Source organism: Diabrotica virgifera, chromosome 1 (genome assembly GCF_917563875.1).
Source record: "Diabrotica virgifera virgifera chromosome 1, PGI_DIABVI_V3a".
Taxonomy (NCBI): Eukaryota; Metazoa; Arthropoda; class Insecta; order Coleoptera; family Chrysomelidae; genus Diabrotica; species Diabrotica virgifera.
The window spans coordinates 252958495-252979639 of NC_065443.1; positions in this window are offsets into that span (position 1 = coordinate 252958495).

Genomic DNA, 21145 nt, shown 5'->3' on the forward strand with positions numbered 1-21145 from the left:
CGACTCATCTGTGCCAACCCCTAGATGTCGGATTTTTTAGACCCATGAAGAGCGCATGGCGTGCTACACTAACAACTTGGAAACTACAAAATTTACGTCTAACTACTGTGCCTAAAGATCGTTTTCCTATCCTTTTAAGACAGTGTTTAGATCAGATGGATAAATCAAAGTTTCAACCATCCAAACACAGGTCAAGTGAGCCACGTCCAGGCGATAAAGAAGAATCTACCGTACGGCGAAATTATTAGCAAACATAACAACACTTTTTCTAATATTTTGTTTTTTAATTTTAGGGCTTACAATACAAATATCAGGTAAATTGTATGTGTGATCAAAGTAACCCCACTTGAAGTGTAACTTTGATCAGGCATTTACCTTTTTTTTTTTATTAAAATATTTTATTTTTTGAGAATATTTTTATATAGTGTAATAGCTAAGTAAAAACCGATTTAAATATATTTTTTTCAAAAACTAAATCATAACTTTATGATTGCTAGGTGCGATGAAAGATTAATTTTGATCAAAGTAACCCCATCTTACGGAACCGGTTTTTAGGACAACCGGTTTTTTTGGGCGGTTATAACAGCCAGTTTATGAGTTTAATTTGCAATTGAACATGCAAATATGCACAAGAATTAAAGCAAAATCCATATAATTATTGTCTTAGGAACATTTATATTCGATATACTTTCTGTACACGTAATATTATCTATAAAACGCTTGTTCATAAATTATACTTTAAAAAACTTAAAACGGTCTTCTTGGATCATAGCTCATTAAAAGGTAGACTATATGTATTTTGTATACAAGATAAGATATAAGCGACAATATATTTGTATAGATAATCTGGTAGTTCGATTAGTAGTGGACGTGGCATGCAGCCAATTCCACGTTCACCGAAATCATAGGTGCTAAGAGTATTTGTTAGCTTAAGGAAAACGGTGCATGCTTAGATTAAACTCACTAGAAAATAATAGGAAATTTACTACTGAAACGTAGTGTATTTAGAAAGTTGATTTGATGAGTGGAGTTTGTGAGGTTATTTAACAATATTAATAGATAGATAAGTTCTTACCAAATCCAAAAGTAGAAGAAGACCAGTCAGATGTGAACACACTCTACTAGAGTATTAAAATAAGGCAAAATATAGGCATAATTATAAACAAAATTCCAGAAGGTTGGAAAATGGCAAATTTTGTAAATAGCAGGACAATTAAAAATAGTGTTAAGAAAAATGACTATTAAAGAACGAGGAATAGGGACAATTAATCTAGATTATGATAACATGGACAAACATGGACAAAAAAAAAACATAAAAATCTTTAGATCCAATTTTAAAATTTATAGAAAGAAATTAGTTAGTAAACTAAACAAAAACTACAGATTTCAAATAATTAAATAAACTAATCTGCAGAAACCAGTAATATCTCAATGTTTTACCGATGACATTTTTTGTTTGGTAAGCATTGCACGAATAAAAAACCAATGCCTGCTAAATATCTATACAGGGTGTCCCAAAAGTAGCGGAACGGACGAATGTTTCGCGAAATGAACATTGTATCGAAAAACTAAAAAATACGTGTTCAATAATTTTCAAAAATCTATAAAATGACACCAAACACGACCCCCCAATCCATCCCATGAAGGTGGGGTGGAGGGTAACTTTAAAATCTTAAATGGAAACTGCCAGTTTTTATTGCAGGTTTTGATTCATTACATTAAAGTAAGCCACTTTTATTCAAGACATTTTTTCGAATTGTGGATAGATGGCGCTATAATCGAAAAAAAGTATTTATCGTGATACCATAGATAAATTATACAAACGGTCTAATATCTCAAGAAATACACTTCCAAATGAAAATCAAAAAGTACGTGCTTAATATTTTTGAAAAACATATCGAGTAATACTAAAAATAACTTTCCACCCGACCCTATGAAGGTGAGGTGGGAGTAACTTTAAAATCTTAAATAGGAACTCCCATTTTTCTTGAATATTTAGATTCTTCATAAAAAAAGGGTAATATTTATTCGAAACATTTTTTAGAATTGTTGATAGATGGCGATATAATCGGAAAAATACGATTTATTATATTTCGAATTATTATTATATTTAATATTATTATTATATCTAATATTTCGAATAAATGTTACTTACTCTTTCATGAGGAATCAAAAACTGCAATAAAAAACGGGGGTCCGTATTCAAGAATTTAAAGTTACCCATACAACCACCACCAAGGGGTGTGGTGGAAATTAATGTTTAGTATTATTCGATAGGTTTTTGAATAATATTAAAAACGTGTTTTTTGGTTTTTCATGAGATATTAGACCGTTTCTATAATTAACCTATGGTATCACGATAAATGGTTTTTTTTAAGGAATCTAAATCTACTTGGATTTCCATTTAAGATTTTAAAGTTATCCCCCACCCTACCTCCAGGGGGTACAGTGCGGGGTCGTGTTTGGTGTCGCTCGATAGATTTTTAAAAGTTATTGAAAACTTATTTTTCACTTTTTCCATCCGGTGTTCATTTTGCGAAATATTCGACCGTTCCGTTACTTTTGAGACACTCTATATAAAATATTTTTAATATAGCTAAATTTTATTTGTCACTAAGTTATACCTGAAACCTTTTTAGAAGCAAGCAGTGAAGTATTTTTTAAATACACCACACAAAATTGGTTTGATAATGTTGTAATCAAAAAATAATCGTGATACAAAAAATATTGATTAAATAAATCATTGGTAGTCAACCATTTGCAATGTTTTATATTTCTAGGAAAAAAATTAGAATTATTATTACAAGATTACAACAGTATTATACCAAAGTTGGTATTACGTTAATCAAAATAATATTAGAAGAAAATACCGAAAAATCTAAAAACACCCGTTTGAGAAATATTTGATTTTTCAACTTCGGATCAAGTTCAAAATGTTTCAGATTCACACTGAAAATTTTGTTTCTTCTACTTTTGATTTTTAAGAAAACAGAACAGTAGCCTTCACTGTTCTGTATAATATACAGAATCAATTTTATTTTTATAAAAAATGCACTTAAGTACAATAATCAGAAAGATTATATTTTTTAGATTTTCCCTTTTAAATATTTCAAATATACCTACTTAAAAAATTATTTTTTCATACCGTGTCGATAAACACCTTTTACTAAAAAAATATTTAAGTCTGGAATGTAAAATGTCGATTTTATATATCATTTAGTAGAAGTAATTGACATAATAAAGTAACTACTTTTAGTTATACGGATATGGTGTTTATTTGGATGTCATCAATATCTTCAAAACAATTTTCTTTTAAACAATAGCATTTTAAATGTTTAATGAAATATGGCGTATGTATGTTATTTCAATTAACGTCTCTTTGAAAAGACAATGAAGTCGACTTTACTAAGTAACAAGACATTTACTCAACACACACACTACGCATTACACTAACTGATTTCGAAATCAACAGTAGTGCACCAATGGCCATTATTTGTCGAGGCATTAAGCTAAATAAAAAATTTATTTTTAATTTTATTCGTTCTATCTTTTTTATTCTTCCTACTTTTTATGTTTCTTTTTTTTTAAGGGGCAAGGGGCAAGGGGCTTTCGAGCTCGGTATAGTACCTATACGTAAAAAATGTAGGTATTTTCATCTTCATTTATTTCGGTTGTTTATGTTTTGGAGAGTTTTCCCTAAACTTATATTTTAGTTTTTGTAAGATGACTTACGGTGAAAAACTTTACTTGGTGTTTATACGAAAGACTCCATTATATCGTATATCTATGTGAGACAATCTAAAGTTGAACAAAATCCATCCAAGAATACATTAATCCAAGAAGGCCTTATGCCACCCACTTTATTTATCTAATTTGTTTAAACTCAGCTCTGAAAGATTTGTAGGATATTTTAAGAATGAACTGAAAATTGAGAAATATGGTTTATCTCCATTTAGATATCCAGGTTATTGTTCTAGCTGAATATATTGATGACACTATAAAGTGAAATTAGAAAAGGAGTCGAAAAAATCAACAAATGGCGTGTAGAAATTAATAGTGAAAACTGAAAACAGAATAAAGGACAATGGGATATGAAGGCAAGATTTAAACATTGATAGAAACGTTTAAGAATAAAGCATGTGAATGAGAAAGGAAATATGAATATATATTTTCCTAAAAGACACTGTTAGAAATCAATTGGTGTCACCACTATATAAAGACATGTAAAAACAGAAAAGATGAACCACAAAGTAAGGGAAATTTTCAAAAGAGAATCATCAAAAATGTATTAAGCTATTAAGACTAAAATTGATGGGTCATGTAAAAAGAAGATAGCCTTGAGCAGTTACTAAGAAAATTATAAAATAAAGACCACTGAGAAGTAGGCCACCAAGGGAAATGTGCAAAATAAGATGGGAGAACCAGATAAGTGACGACATCGGGACCTTGCAAACAGAAACTGGAGAGCCTTATACAGAGACAGGAGAGAATATGTTAAAATTTAGAATATAATAGAAGATATTGGAGACTGATTCTACATGACAAATAATTCGAAAACACCTATAGACGCGAGCACTTCAACTTACAGGACTGAAGATGCCATGGTTCAAAACATCTGGATGATATTGATGCAATGTTTTTTGTTATATTTTGGTACCTATATTTAAAAGTTATGGTAACAGTAATACAGTTCTTCTTATTTCTGCTTTTATTGGTTTGCATACTTGTGCAACCCAATACATATAACTTTAACAGAATAAAGCAGTATATTGAACAATTTTCGGTGAACAGACTCGAATAAAAAAGAGACAGTATTATCGAAATTGTAAAGTGGAAAGGTACAATTAATGTTAGAGAAATGAGGAAAGATCAGAAGCATGTTAAATTGTTCTATAAAATGTAATTGAAGGTACGTAGTGAGTAACTCTAAGACTGATATTCAGAAATGGAAAAAAATCTAATAGAGTAACCAAAATATTAAGTGAATAACGTGATTGATTTGTTAAAGGTTAGGAAATGTTCTATCATTTCATTTATTAGTCAGTCTAATAACGGATATATTTAACAATTTTATTTACGTACTATCTTAAAGGAGAGCTTTATACACGTATAGATTTTCGAAAGTTAAAGGGCCTACTTTCAAAATTTCTACACCATTAAATAAAGATATGATGAATCAAACAGAATACTGCGGCCATATAGTTCGAGGACCTAAATACCATCTGCTTCGCCTTGTAATACTTACAAAGAGAAGTGGAGGGAAAGAGATGGATTGGTCGAAAGAAACTTTCATGGCTGCGTAATGTTAGATAAAGGTGTGGCTGCACAGTAGAAGAATTATTTCGCGCATCAGCCGACAGAGAGAGGTTCAGGAAATTGTAAACATGATGACGGCCAACGTCTGAATACAGACACGGCACCTAAAGAAGAAGAAGTAGAAACAAAATATAAAAAAATAATGGCAAATAAGGGCTCTGCAATAAGACACATGCACTAGTAAGAAAGACACAATCAGATTAATGCAAATAAATTCCCAAAAATAGAGTTGAACGTAGAATATTAATGATTAAAGCTTAATGATGAACCACAACACATTTGTTAAGATTGTAATTACTATGATGACGATTTAGATATGTATTTATATCATCAACATATTTATAGATTAATTCTTGATAAAATAGTTTTCCGGATGGTTTTACTGGAAAATCTTTCTTTTATAAATTTTAGTTTTCCCGTGTTTTAATTTTTAATATTTTGGTTTTACGTTTACCTTCAGGCTTGATTTAGAACTTATCACTTTTTTCGCGTATCAATTTTTTTTATTTGTTTGTCTAAATTATTTCCTCCATCGCATTTTCAGTCTCAATAAATTAGAGCTGAATGGTCAGATAATATAACAAATGATGGAAGTATAAATATCTAGGCATCACACTATCTAGCTACTGTAAGCTCAAAACAAGTGGAAGATCAAGTGACTAGAGCAGACAGAGCCGCAGTTTGCTGAATAACACAATATGGAGAAATAAAAATATTAGAAAAGAAATGAAAGGCAGAATTTACAAAACACTCATCAGATTAATAATGACATACGCGGCAGTAACACGACGTGGCACAGAGAGGACAAAAGGATTGCTCAAATCGGCGGAGATGAAAACCGTACTAAAGATCTATATAGCCCAGTCGGGATACCATTTGACCTTGCATTAGGAGCTGCCCCAAATTTTATTCTTCTAATCTTTAGGGAGGGTCAATATTAGTATAAATTTAAAATCTCGACTGAATTCCGCCGTTGCGTTAGCCGCCATCTTGATATTAATCGAGAACCGTTTTTGCTCAATATCTCCGCCATTTTCAATTTTTTGACAAAAAGTGTAGAAACTGAAATTGTTGAAAATACGATTTTCTATAGTTTCATTTATTATAATTTTTTTCGTGCGGTCGATATTTTCCGAGTTATGAGGGGAAAATAGTGACAGTTGTAGCATAATTATTGAATTATTGAATTATCTCGTTTATTATTAGTTTTTTATTATTTACAACAAATATATAGCTATACAAAAATGAAGAGAATTAAATTTTGTACAATTTTGATGTCGTACATTTTTTTGATAAAATCAATATTTAAGGTAGTACGTATGTGGTAAAGGTGCGAGCGTAAGACCTGATTGATTTTGTAGCAATTGTTTTTGTTCAATATCTTTGCCATTTTCAACTTTTCGACAAAAAGTGTAAGAATTGAAATTGTTGCTATTACGATTTACTACAATTTTTCGAGAGAACCAGTGGCGGGTCTACAAGGGGGGAAATGGAAAAATTCCCCCCAACAGGGTCCAAAATTTAAAAAAAAATTGTTGAAACATCACGATATATTAGCTGACATAAAACTTAAAATATCGACAGACAAATTCAACCAATCAAACCCGCTAGTTAATAAAATTAAGTGAACTTAATGCATATAATGTCTTTTTATGTCTTTTATATATACTTAGTTTGGTTGATGTTTCATTGGAAGTTTCAAAAATTGTATAAAATATAATTCTCTTTATTTTTGTTTATGTACAATTATGTCGTAAAGTTAATAATAAATGAGACAATTCAATAATTATGCTTCCCCTCCGCTTCCATTATTTTCCCCCTTAACTCGGAGAATATTGATCGTATAAAAAAATTGTGGCAAAGAAATTGTAGGAAATTGCATTTCCAACAATTTTCTTTCCTACCATTTAGGTTGAAAAGTTGAAAATGGCGGAGATATTAAGCAACAACAGTTCTCATTTAAAATCAACATGGCGGCTAATGCAACCGCGGAATTCAGTCGAGATTTTAAATTTACACTACTATTAATCTCTGCTAAAGGATATAATTATAAAATTTGGGGCAGCTCGGAAACAAAATTCAATTCAATAATTATGCTTCCTCCACCACTTTTTACTATTTTCCCATGTAACTCGGAAAATATCAACCGCATGAAAAAAATTGTTAAAAATAAATTGTAGGAAATTTTATGTTGAACAATTTTAGTTGAAAATGGCGTAGATATTGAACAAAAACAATTGCTATAAAATCAATCCGGACTTACGCTCGCGCCATTACCACATACGTACTACCTTAAATATTAATTTTAGCAAAAAATTAAACAGATCAAAATTGTGTAGAATTTAATTTTCTTCATTTTTGTATAGGTACATATTTGTTGTAAAACTAATAATAAACGGGATAATTCAATAATTCAATAATTATCCTCCAACTCCCACTACTTTTCCCCTCATAACTCGGAAAATATCGACCGCACTAAAAAAATTATAATAAATGATATTATAGAAAATCGCATTTTCAACAATTTTAGTTTCTACACTTTTTGTCAAAAAATTGAAAATGGCGGAGATATTGAGCAAAAACGGTTCTCGTTTAAAATCAAGATGGCGGCTAACTCAACGGTGGAATTCAGTCGAGATTTTAAATTTATACTAATATTTACCCTCCCTAAAGATTAGAAAAATAAAATTTGGGGCAGCTCCTAATGCAAGGTTAGGCCTGTTATTCGTGTAACCCGACTGGACTAATAGTAAAATACTGTCACAGAGCTAGAAGTACAGACATACGACGAAGATGCAAGTTGGAGAGCATTAAAAACTGGGTAAGAAACAGAAGAGTAGAATGGAATGACCACATAAGACGAATAACAATAAATAGAGCAGTAAGTACTCCGAGAGACGGTTTCAAAATAGGAAGACTATCAGAAGGAAGACCACGAAAACGACGGAACGACAATATGGGATGCACATTAAAAAACAGGCAGAGTCATGTGTATACAAAAAGAAGAAAAAGAAGTATTTTCAGTCTGCCTCTTGTACTTTTACCTAGTGTGACATTTAGTTCATACTCTCTCTTCATAGATTTGTTTTCGGTCTTCTGTATATAACAATGCATAATGTAAAATCAAGTTTTCTAATTTTTTTATTAATTTGCGGAATAAAAACCTGTCTCTTTGATGTACGGTCAAACCGGAAACTGTTTTAGGTGGAATTTCAGCCATATTTCATCTAAAACTTTCCTGCGTATTTGCTTTTTCAGCTGACAATATCGTTTAGGTGTGTGTTTTGTAGAAATCAAATTTGCTGTTTTAATGATATTTAGTAAATAGGGAACGTTTAATTATGTTTTGTGGATAAATCCATTTAAAATGTTGTTTATTTAAAAGGGATAATCCATACACGTATCAAAAAGTGTTGGTTTTATTAATTATTTGTTGTTGGATCATAAAATTAAATTTTCGTGTAATTGTTAATTTACTAATTAACTTTTGTGATACCAAATTCAACAAATACATATTTTAATTTCACGATTTAATTTCAGGTCGGTATTTAACTTTATTGAAAATTCACAGTTTTTATGAAATTGATAAAATAAAATTTCATAAAACATGTTTAATATAATTATGTACTTTAATATAATTAGCCTGTCTATCTAAGTTGGCAACATATGCGATTTATTAATTTAATGAAAAAAATTTATTATTCATAAAAGGTTCTGCAATTGTCTAAAACATAAGATTAACCAATCAGATATCAAATTTTATCAATATGGTACAGAGGTATGTAAAAAAAAACCTTTTTTACAACATCGAAAATTGTTATTATGAAAAGTGTTTGGAATTAAAAATGATGTTATAGTATGTAATTGCAGCCTTCGCTCAAGTTTCCTGATCAATATCATCCTGGTCATTCTGTGATTTTCCAATCTTTGCACATGTGCCAGCCATCTTATTCTATGCGCCTTTATTATTGCGGTGATTTTTGGTTCCGTATACAGCTCTTCCAACTCTTTATTTGTCCTTCTTCTCCATCCCATTTGTGTATTTATGCCTCCGTAAATTGATCGGAGAATTTTTCTCTCCCATCTTTCCAATCTTTCTTCATCTGCCTTTCTCAAAACCCATAATTCAGCTCCATATACAACCGTAGCTCTAATCACTGTCTTGTAAATTCTTTCTTTTGTTTTTCTTGAAACAAACTTAGACTTCATGAATCTCAGCATTCCGTATTTCTAGTTGCCTTTTGTAATTCTGGATTCTATTTGTTTATCTTCATGTCCATTTTCCTTTACTTTCACACCAAGGTAGATAAAATCTTCCACTCTGTCAAAACTGTATATGTAATCTTTCTCCCCTTGTATTTTTATAAACTCTTCATTGTCTTGCTGTGGCTGTGTACTGTGTATCCCCCATTATCATGTACTTAGTTTTCTTTTCATTTATCTTTAGGCCAAACCTATTTGCTTATTTTTCTATCTTTTTCACATTTCTTTTCAATTCTTTCTTTGATTTTGCTATTATTGTTAGATTATCCGCGAAAGCTATACATTGATGTTCATTTTTAAATATGGTGTCTTCCATTTTTATGCTGCAATTCCTCATTATTACTTCAAGAACAAGATTGAATAACGTGGTTGACATCGTGTCACCTTGCCTGAGTCCTTGTTTGATTTCGTCCTCTGAGACGTCTTTCCACAATACTTCACTTTTCGTTTTTGTCAACGCCATTTCAATCAAGCTAATCAATTTTTTGGGAATTTTTAATTCTTTCAGAGCACGGTACATTTCTTTTCTATTTATAACAGATTTAACATAAGAGCAGACAAAGTCAATATGACAATTTCATTTCAGAAAACTAAATCAATTGTTATCACTAAAGAACCAATCAGATGTAAGATATAACTTGTTGGTATCAATATTGAACAAGTAATGGGATTACATTGTCAAGCTACGGAAACCTGAACAAAAAAGTGAGAAATCGAAAACACCTCTATAGAGGCGAGCAATTCAACTTACAGGACAGAAGATGCCATGATCTGGACGACATTGATGCAATGTTTTTCTTATATTTGATATTTATATACGGAGACCGGAACAAAGAAGTGAGAAATCAAGTACAAAAAGCAAAAGGACTAAGAGGATGTTTTAATGGCACTATACTCCAAAACCGACATATTAACACGATGAAGTCAAGAATATATAAAGCCAGTGTAAGACCAATAAGGGCATATGCATCAGAAATAATACCCGATACAGCCACAAACATTCCCGATACAGGAAATGCGCTGAGAGATCGAAAGAGGAGTGAAGACATTAGAAGACAATGTAACGTAGAGTGTATAAACAAATGGACACTAAATAGAAAAGAAGAATGGAATAACCACATAAGCAGAAAGGGGGAGACACGTATGGTCAAAATAGCAAAAGATAAATAGTCACCAATCGGTAGAAAAAGTATCGGACGACCGAGCAGGAGATGGAGTGACAACCTTCCATAGAGGGACCAATCCGCCAATAAACAAACAGAATTGCTTATAAAGAGACAGAAGAAGAATACCATCATTTTTATTTATTACAAACAAGATAACTCTTCCTTTCCGATAAAAAATGATAAGCAAATTATCTCAAAACAAAATTCATTAAAAATTAATTAACATTAGAATTAACAAAGAGTTAATAAATTTTCAATTGGTTATTGTCTACCTTGTAACATTTTGCCCAGTAAATGAACGGGAAATACAGCGATACCATGTAATTTTCATGGACAACTTCGAATTGCATGAAAATTTGGATTTAGGTTCTACTTACCCTCCACTTCAAAATTTAATTTGTGCCGTTGGTTGCTTTTACTTGGGGGTGATAGTCACCCCTTCTCGGGGGTGAAAAAACATACGTTCAAGATAAGCCCGGAAATGGATAAATTGACTGATTATAAGCAACTTTCGTTCTATAGAGTTTTTTTTGTGTAAGTCAATACTTTTCGAGATATTTGCGATTGAAAATGTTTATTTTTAGACAAAAAGACTACGTTTTCAAACGGTTTTCCGCAAATAGCTCAAAAAGTAAATATTTTATCGAAAAAAATATTCTCAACAAAAGTTTAGCTTATAAAAGAACCAAAAACATGGTGTATCAGCTAAGTCTATAAACTGAGCAAAAGCAAAGTTGTAGCTCATGAAAAATACGTTGTTAGTCGTCTAGTTCCAAATCGAATATTTCAACGTGAAACCACCGAAAAATTAAGCACTTTCGGGAAAAATTCGATTAAACTTTTTTAAATTGTTTATTACAAGCTTCATTTAATTGTTTATAAAAGTTTCTAGCATTTAAAATAAGCGAGTTACGCTCAAAATAAAGTTGGCCCCCCTTTCTTTGGTAAAAAAAATCATGAAAATCTCCCCGTGTTTATCTCCCCAAATGAAATTAATCGCTACCGCTTTACAAACAATTTACTTTACTTTTCTATTTCTTATATTATCTGTCAGTTTCACTGGTTTAAAGTGCTTATTGTTGAAAGTGCTTTAGTTGAAAAGGCTTGACCGAGTCATTATATACGAGTGTATGCAAACTTTGAATAGTCATATCTTAACCAATTTTTGTCTTAAAGAAAAGCAAAGTGACACTATCATATTTATAACAGCAGAACCTACATTTTTCTACTCTTTAAGATTTTTCGTATCACTAATACTTTTTAAGTTATTTCGAAAAAATGAAATTTTTCCAAAATTTTTAGAAATTTTTTTTTTGCTATACAACCTAACTTTTTCAAAAATAAGCGCTTCAAACCTGTCAAACTTACAGATCACATACACAATACAGGGTGAGGCAGATAAAGGGCCTATTGGAAATATCTCGAGAACTAAAGCTATAAGAGAATAATAAAAATTGGAATACAAGGGTTTTGAGGTATGAACTATTTAATGAAAATATTTTAATCTCTTTGCTACTTCCGGTTATACCGAAAGTTGATTGTAACTGCGTTTTTGAAGTTATACTTCTTTACGATCGGGGGTGAAATTTTATAATTGCCTGACGCATGCGCAGACAGACAGTATGTAGTTCGTTGCTAATCTTTCAAATTATATATCAGCGCAAATAAGCCATTAAAATAATATATTAGTGTTTTTTAGTAAATGTATTATTTATTATAATTTTTTTGTCTTTGGATTTGTCTTCCTTGGGCGTAAAATAATAAAATATCTATTTTTATATTTCACTTGTCACCGTGATGTATAATTATGTATATCCGAAACGTCAATAACAGGCGCCTTGATAGCCTAGTTGGTAGAGCATTGGACCAGAGATCGAGAGATCGCGAGATCGCGGGTTCAAATCCCGGACGATTCATATTCTTTTTTTTTTTGTTAATTTTTGGCATTTTTAAGTTTTGGGTAATTTTTGGTAATTATTGTTAATTTTTTGTATTGTAACTGTATATTTATTTCGTTGAAATTATATAATAGAAGTATACCTTCTTACGTACGTACAAAGTACACACACATTCTTTTTTTAAATGGGACACCCTGTATTTTTTTACATTTTTGGATTCTCCTAGATTTCTTCTTTCTTAAAATATAAAGTTTTGTAATATTATATAGGGTAGGTTAAAAGATAATTACGTTTTCTTATTAATTTCGTAGCAATATTCACACCCTGTAGAATTGTAGTAGTTTGACATAATACACTCTATTAATGTTCAAATGATTTTTAATATAGTCTACTATTGTTAAGAGTTATTGGTATAGTTAAATTTTTCATTTTAGTATACAGGGTTGGTCTAAACTGGGAATGAGTATTTTCTGAGTTTTCTTAAATGGAATACCCTGTATTTTAATATTGTAATGGAAATGTAATTTTATGGTACTTTTTAATTTCTTAATCAGTCCCTATATCTAACTGCTTTAGTTTGTGAGTTATTGGTGATTCAAGCCAAACATTAATTGCAACAGGAAATAGGTGAAATTGTATTAGGTTGGCCATTAAAATATTCAATCACAAATAATTTTTTGAAAATAAATACATATTAATCTAGACTGATACTTAAAATTGCCAATAATGGTTGAGCTATCAAAATAGCATCGAAGTTAAGATTGTTGGTGTGATTAACAATTAAGCACAAATTAAAGCAGTTAGTATAGGGAATGCTTAAGAAGTAAAAAAGTACCATGAAATATCATTTCATTACAATACTAAAATATAGAATGTTCTATTTAAGAAAACTCAGAAAATACTCAATCCGAGTTTCGACCCACCCTATATACTAAAACTAAAAATTTAACTACACTAATAATCGTTAACAATAGTAGACTGTATGTTAAAAATCATTTGAACATAAATAAAGTTCATTATGTTAAACTCCTACAATCCTACAGGGTGTGAATATTGCTACTAAATTAATAAGAAAACGTAATTATATTTTAACCTACCCAGTATAATGTTACAAAACCTTATATTTTAATATAAAAGAAATCAAGGAGAATCCAAAAATGTAAAAATATACAGGGTGTCCCATTTAAAAAACGAAGTTATAAGCAACTTCCGGTATAACCGGAAGTACCAAATGGATGAAAATATTTTCATTAAATAGATCAGTCTTCAAAACCCCTTATTCCAATTTTCATAATTCAGTTGCCTTTAGTTCTCTAGATATTTCTAATAGGCCCTTTATCTGCCTCACCCTATATACATACATTTAAACTAAATGGTGAAGCGGTAACGATTAATTTTATTTAGGGTGCTAAATAGAGGGAGATTTTCACGATTTTTTTACCAAAAAAAAGGGTTCAACTTTTTGAAGTTATACTTCTTTACCGGCGATAGAGGGTGATTTTTTTTATATGTTAAAACCTATCAGCCCGGCGCATGCGCATTATAACTTTGTTCTGATTGGATGTTCAAATGACATGTCAAAAATTATCCGATATGGCAGCTGTGGTTTGGAGGTAAAGGTAAAGGTAAACAAATGTATAATACAGTAGGAAAAATGAAAGAATACCCATGAACGAACATATAAAACACGCTGTATTTTCCTGTCACCGTGTCACACAAAAAATTGGCCAGTGCAAGTACATGTAACAATTATTATTACATGTACTTGCACTGGACAATTTTCTTTGTGACACGGTGACAGGAAAATACAGCGTTTTTTATATGTTCGTTCATGGGTATTCTTTCATTTTTCCGACTGTATATTAGTTTTATTGTTGTGAGGACAGAAACAAAAAAGTTTATACTATTGTAGTGACTTTTAAATAGTTTTTAAAAGCAACAGGTACGTAATAATTGTTAATGTATCATGAGTATAAACCTACCTATTTGATCTGCCAAAATACATAGTATGTAATACTTTTATTTATATAATTTGATTACCATCAAAATTTCTATCAATATTCACCTAATATATTGTTTTTTACTCTATGTTTTGTTGTATTTTTTCTATTCTAAATCATTTCAATTCAAAATTAAAATAATTTGATCAATTTTCAAAATATCAAAATATCACAAGTTTAATCCGTTTAGTTAGTCGATCTTCGTAAATAATGACACACAGTGTCCGTGGCTAAGCGGAGAAGGCCAATGAATTCCAATACCAACCGCTCTTATCAGCGCTGGTTCGAGTCCCAATAGAAACTTTCTTTTTTGTTTTTTTTAATACATTTTATGATTGTAAGTATATTTATTATATAATTGTATTTTCAGAAAATACGTATTTAGTTAAAAAAATTTTCGACAATTAATGTTCAGACATCATTTGTGGCTTGTTTAATGTGTTTGTGTGTGTTTTATTATTTTATTATTTTAATTTTTGGCACTGTTCTAATAAAAATGTGTGAGAAGTAGTAAGTATAAATTAGTTTAATATTTAAACAAAATATAAATAAAAAGTATATTAATTTCGTTTAAATCATATAATAGAAGTATAACTTCTTACGTGCGTACAAAGTACACACACATTCTTTTTGTTTCGGCGTAATTCGTTTATTTTTTAAGCTAGAAACTTTTGTAAAAAATAAAAATTAAGATTTTTTTAATCACTTTAAAAAATGTCATTCACTTTTTCCCGAAAATTGCTTAATTTTTCGATGATTTCAAGTTGAAATATTCTATTTGGAATTAGACAAATAAGAACGTATTTTTCATGATCTACAACTATGCTTTTACTCGGTTTATAGACTTTACTGATAGACAATTTTTTAGGTTTTTTTATAAGAATATTTCTATTCTAAGAATATTTTTTTCGTAGATATATAATATCACAAGAGAGAAACTTTTGCCGGCAATATTTTCGACTGGTATGAAAGTTTGTTGCCTGGCAATTTTCGCGAATTAAATTTTGACTTAAATCACGAGATGTCAGTCGAGTGATTTTGTCAAAATTTCATAAGCGAAAATTACCAAAAGGCAACGAACTTGAATGAAATCAGGAGAACATTTTGCCGGAAATAATTTTCTCTCGAATGATATTCGACAAGACTATTTCACGAGACAATTAATGCACCATATCAACGAAATATAATCTTTATTTATTTGTTATTACCATACACTTTCGTGACATCTGTCATAGTTTTGTCGCTGAGAAATCACGTCGCTAAGGCTACGGCTCCACGGGCGAGAAATTGACGCTAGCAGTAGCAGTAAAATGAACTTAAGGTTCCACGGAACGGAATGGGAATAGCCGAACTGAACCGACTACGCACAAGTCCTGTAGTCGGTACAGTTCGGCCATTCCCATTCCGTTCCGCGGAACCCTCAAGTTCACTTCACTGCTACTGCCAGCGTCAATTTCTCGCCCGTGGAGCCGTAGCCTAAGGAGTTTTGTCAGTAGGAAACGAAGCGTTGCTATGCCGTTTTATCACTTAAAAACAGTCTAGTGAAATAGTCGATAAAATATTTACGTTTTGACTTATTTGCGAAAAACGTAGTTTGCTGAAAACGTAGTTTTTTTGTCGAAAAATAAATATTTTCAATCGCAAATATCTCGAAAAGTATTGACTTATATAAAGAAAAACTCTATAGAATGAAAGTTGCTTATATAGTCGGTTCGCTAAACTCAGACACAACTGGCTAGAGATTTTAGTAGGTAACTTTTAGTTTTTGGCCAATTTTGCCGAAATTGGCAAAATTACTAACTATTTAGTAATTATTAACTATTTAGTAATTACTTTTTTGCCAATTTTACCAAATTGAGTTTAGCGAACCGACTATAATATCAGTCAGTTTATCCATTTGCGGGTTTATCTTGAACGTATGTTTTTTCACCCCCGAGAAGGGGTGACTGTCATCCCCCAAGTAAAAGCAACCAACGGCACAAATTTATCTTTGAAGTGGAGGGTAAGTAGAACCTAAATCCAAATTTTCATGCAATTCGGAGGTGCCCCTGAAAATTACACTCCAAAACGGTCATTTATTGGACTATTAAGTATTATTAAGTATGTAACAGTAGGTTAAAAATGGTTAGATGTAAGGTAATACTTTGAAAATTGTTATTTTGGAAGAATTATCCATCGGGGATCTGAAATTCTTTGGTCCTCTCGGACTCCAAATTTGACGCCACTCGTTTTTTTTTTTTTTCGTAACTTAAATGCATCGCTAAAATGATACAAGCCAGAAAATACTAATTGAAAAGATATTAACTCTTTAATGTTAATTAGATCTTTAATGAATTTTGTTTTGTAAAAATTTTCTTTTTGTTTTTTATCGGAATGGAAGAGTTCCTATCGGAACGATTTTTAGACTCCTATCTACGATAGGAGTCTTCTTCTTCTTTGAGTGCCTCTCCTATCGGAGATTGGATATCATTAGGGCGATTCTAATTTTATTTACTGCTGTTTTGAACAATTCGTTAGTGGTACAGCCAAACCACTCTCTCAAATTTCTCATCCAGGACATTCTTCTACGGCCTGGATTTCTTCGTCCTTGGATTTTTCCTTGCATTATGTTTTGTAGGAATGTGTACTTTTGTCCCCTCATCAGGTGGCCTAAGTATTCAAGTTTTCTCTTTTTTATATTCAGTAGAACTTCTGGCTTGTTATTTATTCTGCGTATTACTTCTTCATTTGTAATTTTATCCACCCAACTTATTCTTAGTATACGGCGGTAGCACCACATCTCAAAGCTTTCAAGATTTTTAATATTCCTCTGTTTAAGAGTCCATGACTCAACACCGTAGAGCAAAGTACTGAATACATAGCATTTTAACATTCTAGTTCGTAGATGAATACTAATATCACGATTACAAAATAATTTTTTCATTTTTATAAAAGTAGACCTGGCAATTTCAATACGTCTTTTTATCTCGTGATTTTGGTCACCTGTTTCATTGATAAGGGTTCCCAAGTATTTGTATTCGTTTACTTTTTCAAGTTGGGTACCGTTTATTGTGATACTAGTGTCATTTATTGGATTCTTACTGAAGAACATATATTTGGTTTTTTTGACGTTCATCCTTATGCCGTAGTTATTACATATCTCATTCATACTTTCAACTAGATGTTGTAGATCTTCCGCTCTTCTTGCCATTATCACAGTATCGTCAGCATATCGAATGTTATTGATAACTTCTCCATTGACTATTATCCCTTCGTTTGCATATGAGAGAGCTTCTTGGCATATTTGTTCGCTGTAAATATTAAACAAGAGCGGTGACAATATACAACCCTGTCGTACCCCTCTACGTATTTCTATTTCGTCCGATGTTTGGTCTTCTATTTTTATATTAGCTCGCTGATTCCAGTACAGATTTAATATTATTTGTATGTCTCTGGTGTCAATGTTCTTACATTAAGATAAGGAGGAGTCTAAAGCTTGCTAAATGGACTAAATACCTATTTATCAAGCTCATTGTTTAATTTTAACCAGATTCCCTGAAGAAGACTTTGCTGTCTTTGGTACGTTAAAGGGTAGAAGTGGAAAATAAATGTATAAGACAGATTATGAGTTATGAGATTATGAGAGAGATTAAATTGGATTTTAACTCTACAAAAGGCTAAGGTCTTAATCTCTACGTAGCGTTTATTTTAAATTTTTCCTTTTTAATTTTTAAAAACCATAAAAAATTGTAATATTAATTGAAACAAATTTTAAGAAAAAAATCTTATGATCCAACAAATTCTTTAAAAAAAACAGCGTAGATATTCTTTAGATTTTGTGATAGTTATTTCCAGTTTACTCAGCCATTAACATGGAAATAACAAAGATGTTGAGTTTTTATATAGTTTAATGAATGATTTATTCTAATAGGATTCATGTTTATGTATGTTGAAATAGATATTAATGTACATTATGTAATTGATTTGAATAAAGTTTATTTATTTTACTGCTCTTTAATTTATACCTTTTTTAAAATTAAGAGCGTATGAGCAAAATGTCGCACCAATATGTTTTAAATGTATTCATTTTTTCGAATCCTGAGAAAACTAATAAACATTTTTGAAAAATTTAAACGCAGAATGGAAGATTACATTATTACCGAGGGCCGAAAGTCCCTATAAACTTCTATAATTTTTATTTTAATAAGTTACAGGGGTGATAAAAAACAAAGTTTGGTGTGATTTTTAATTTCAAATATAAGAATAACCAAGAACAACAAACAAGTTTCTTTTGAATGAGATATACGAAATTAAAAATGACACTAACTTTTCTCTTTTTTTAATCATGTAACTTATTAAAATAAGCATTATAGAACTATTCAGGGACTTCCGGCCCTCGGTAATATTGCAATCTTTTATTCTGCGTCTAAATTTTTCAAAATTACTTGTGAGTTTTCTCAGGGTTCAAAAAAAGTGAATGTATTTAAAACACATTAGCGCGAAATTTGGCGCCTACGATCTTAAATGTTCGCTAACTTCTAAATTATTGACTTCCTTGCTAATCCAGTCGGGATAGCATTTGACCTTGCATGGCGAGCTACCCAGAAACCATCCTAGCAGATTATTAAGAGAGTTGACTAACTACGACGAAAACCAAAGAACGGTACATATGAAGCGTTTTACCTGTCTGTTCTAATGGGATCAAGGAAAGACTATCTACCAAGATACTGGGGGGTCAGAATGGGGCTAGTAGAAGGAACAGACACGCAAACCTTCATGCGAACGACAGCTCATTTTTTGTGCGGTGGCGGGTCGTAGATTCGTTGGGAGGGGTAGGAGGGTTTAAAGAAGACTAACTACATAACCAAATAAGCAAAGGATACTTACACAGACTTGAGGACTTTCCTACTATTTAAACAAATTGGGACGCCGTTTGAAAAATCCTCAAATTCTCATATCGAGTACTTACTGGAAACCAAATGGGGGACATTCATCGTAGATTCCTCGTTGGGGTTATACTGGGCTACAAATTATCATCATATGGCTTCCATGCCATAACACTTTCTTCCATTCTAAAACTTAAAACAAAAATCCATGTCACACGTCAAAAACTTATCCAAAATTTTCCATTCTAAGCGGGGCTGGGAGGGAAGACATTCAATTTTCAACCAAACAGGACACAGGATAAAATTGATACCAAATCAAATATAATCGGGGTACTTCAATACAGGATAATCGGGGTACTTCAATACAGAAATGTTACCATAACATCATAAAAACAGGAAACCACGCACTTTCTCTTTTTACCGCCGGCAAACCAAACTGCAAAACAATAATAGTGTTTCACAAGAATATATCCATGTAAAATGTTGTGAAAACTATTGTAATAATATTCCTTGACATTAACTGGACAAACTGCCAGTCCTTCACTTTTTTTACCATAAAAAGAAAACCATTTTAAAGCCGGCAAAGTGCGTTTCTTTGTGAGTCTGTTGAGTTCTACACAAAAAGATGCTTATACATCAAACATCCTTTCAGAACTCGAGTACTTTTAGAACTAAACTTTATTTTCAGCGGCGTACGTACCGCGTACCTTCTCTTCCCAAAATTCTCCTACGCTTCAAGCCGATCATTCTTTCGGTTTGACATTTGACCAATCGGCGGAGAGAACTCAACGATCTTTCAAAATTCTGACCAATAATATCATAGGGTTTTTAGCGCTCAAAACTTAAGGGAAATATACTGGGATTTTTCAACGGATCCTTCCAGAACAATAAATGTTTATACAAGTAAACAGGAAATTTCGTATGATTTTACTATGTTGCGAAACAAACAGTATTACTCATAAGCAGGGACGGCTTAGAATTTTAATGATATATTAACTCACAAAATATATTAGAAAAATAAATATTTTTCTTGGGATAGGATTAAAATTAATGGATATTTTTTATAAAACATTGTAGTAGAAATCCATCTGCTACACATAGACGGCCTAGACAGCAGTTAGCTGGATATAGAGGAAACTCTTAAGAATGAACAATTGAGATATACACAGAATATTGAAACACAAATGTCGCCCTTCAGGCACTAAGTACCCTTCAGGTAGGTCAAATGGACCATAGCCGCAGAATGTGAGCATCAAGGTCACGTACCGACAGACGTGGGCTTGATGGCCACACCTTTCGGGCGCTCAGCCGTCAAGGAGAACAAAATTTATTTTGCCAATTCGCCGGCTGAGTGACCGAGCACACACGGTCTGGACAGCAAGACACCGATTTAGATCGGTGTCTTGATGTCCGGAACACATTTTTTTAGGACACAAGTCCAAAGTAAAGTAAAAAATGAACTTAGTCATTAATAGGGAGAAAAGCTCTTCTAGCTACCCCTAAAACCAGGTGGCTTAACCACATGAAGTAATACAAAGGATATCCCATTACCCAGGGCATCCAAAGTAACATTAAGATCAACGCCTCCCCATTCGGTATGTCCTTCGATGAGGAGGGGTGGAGGTATAGCTTGGGGG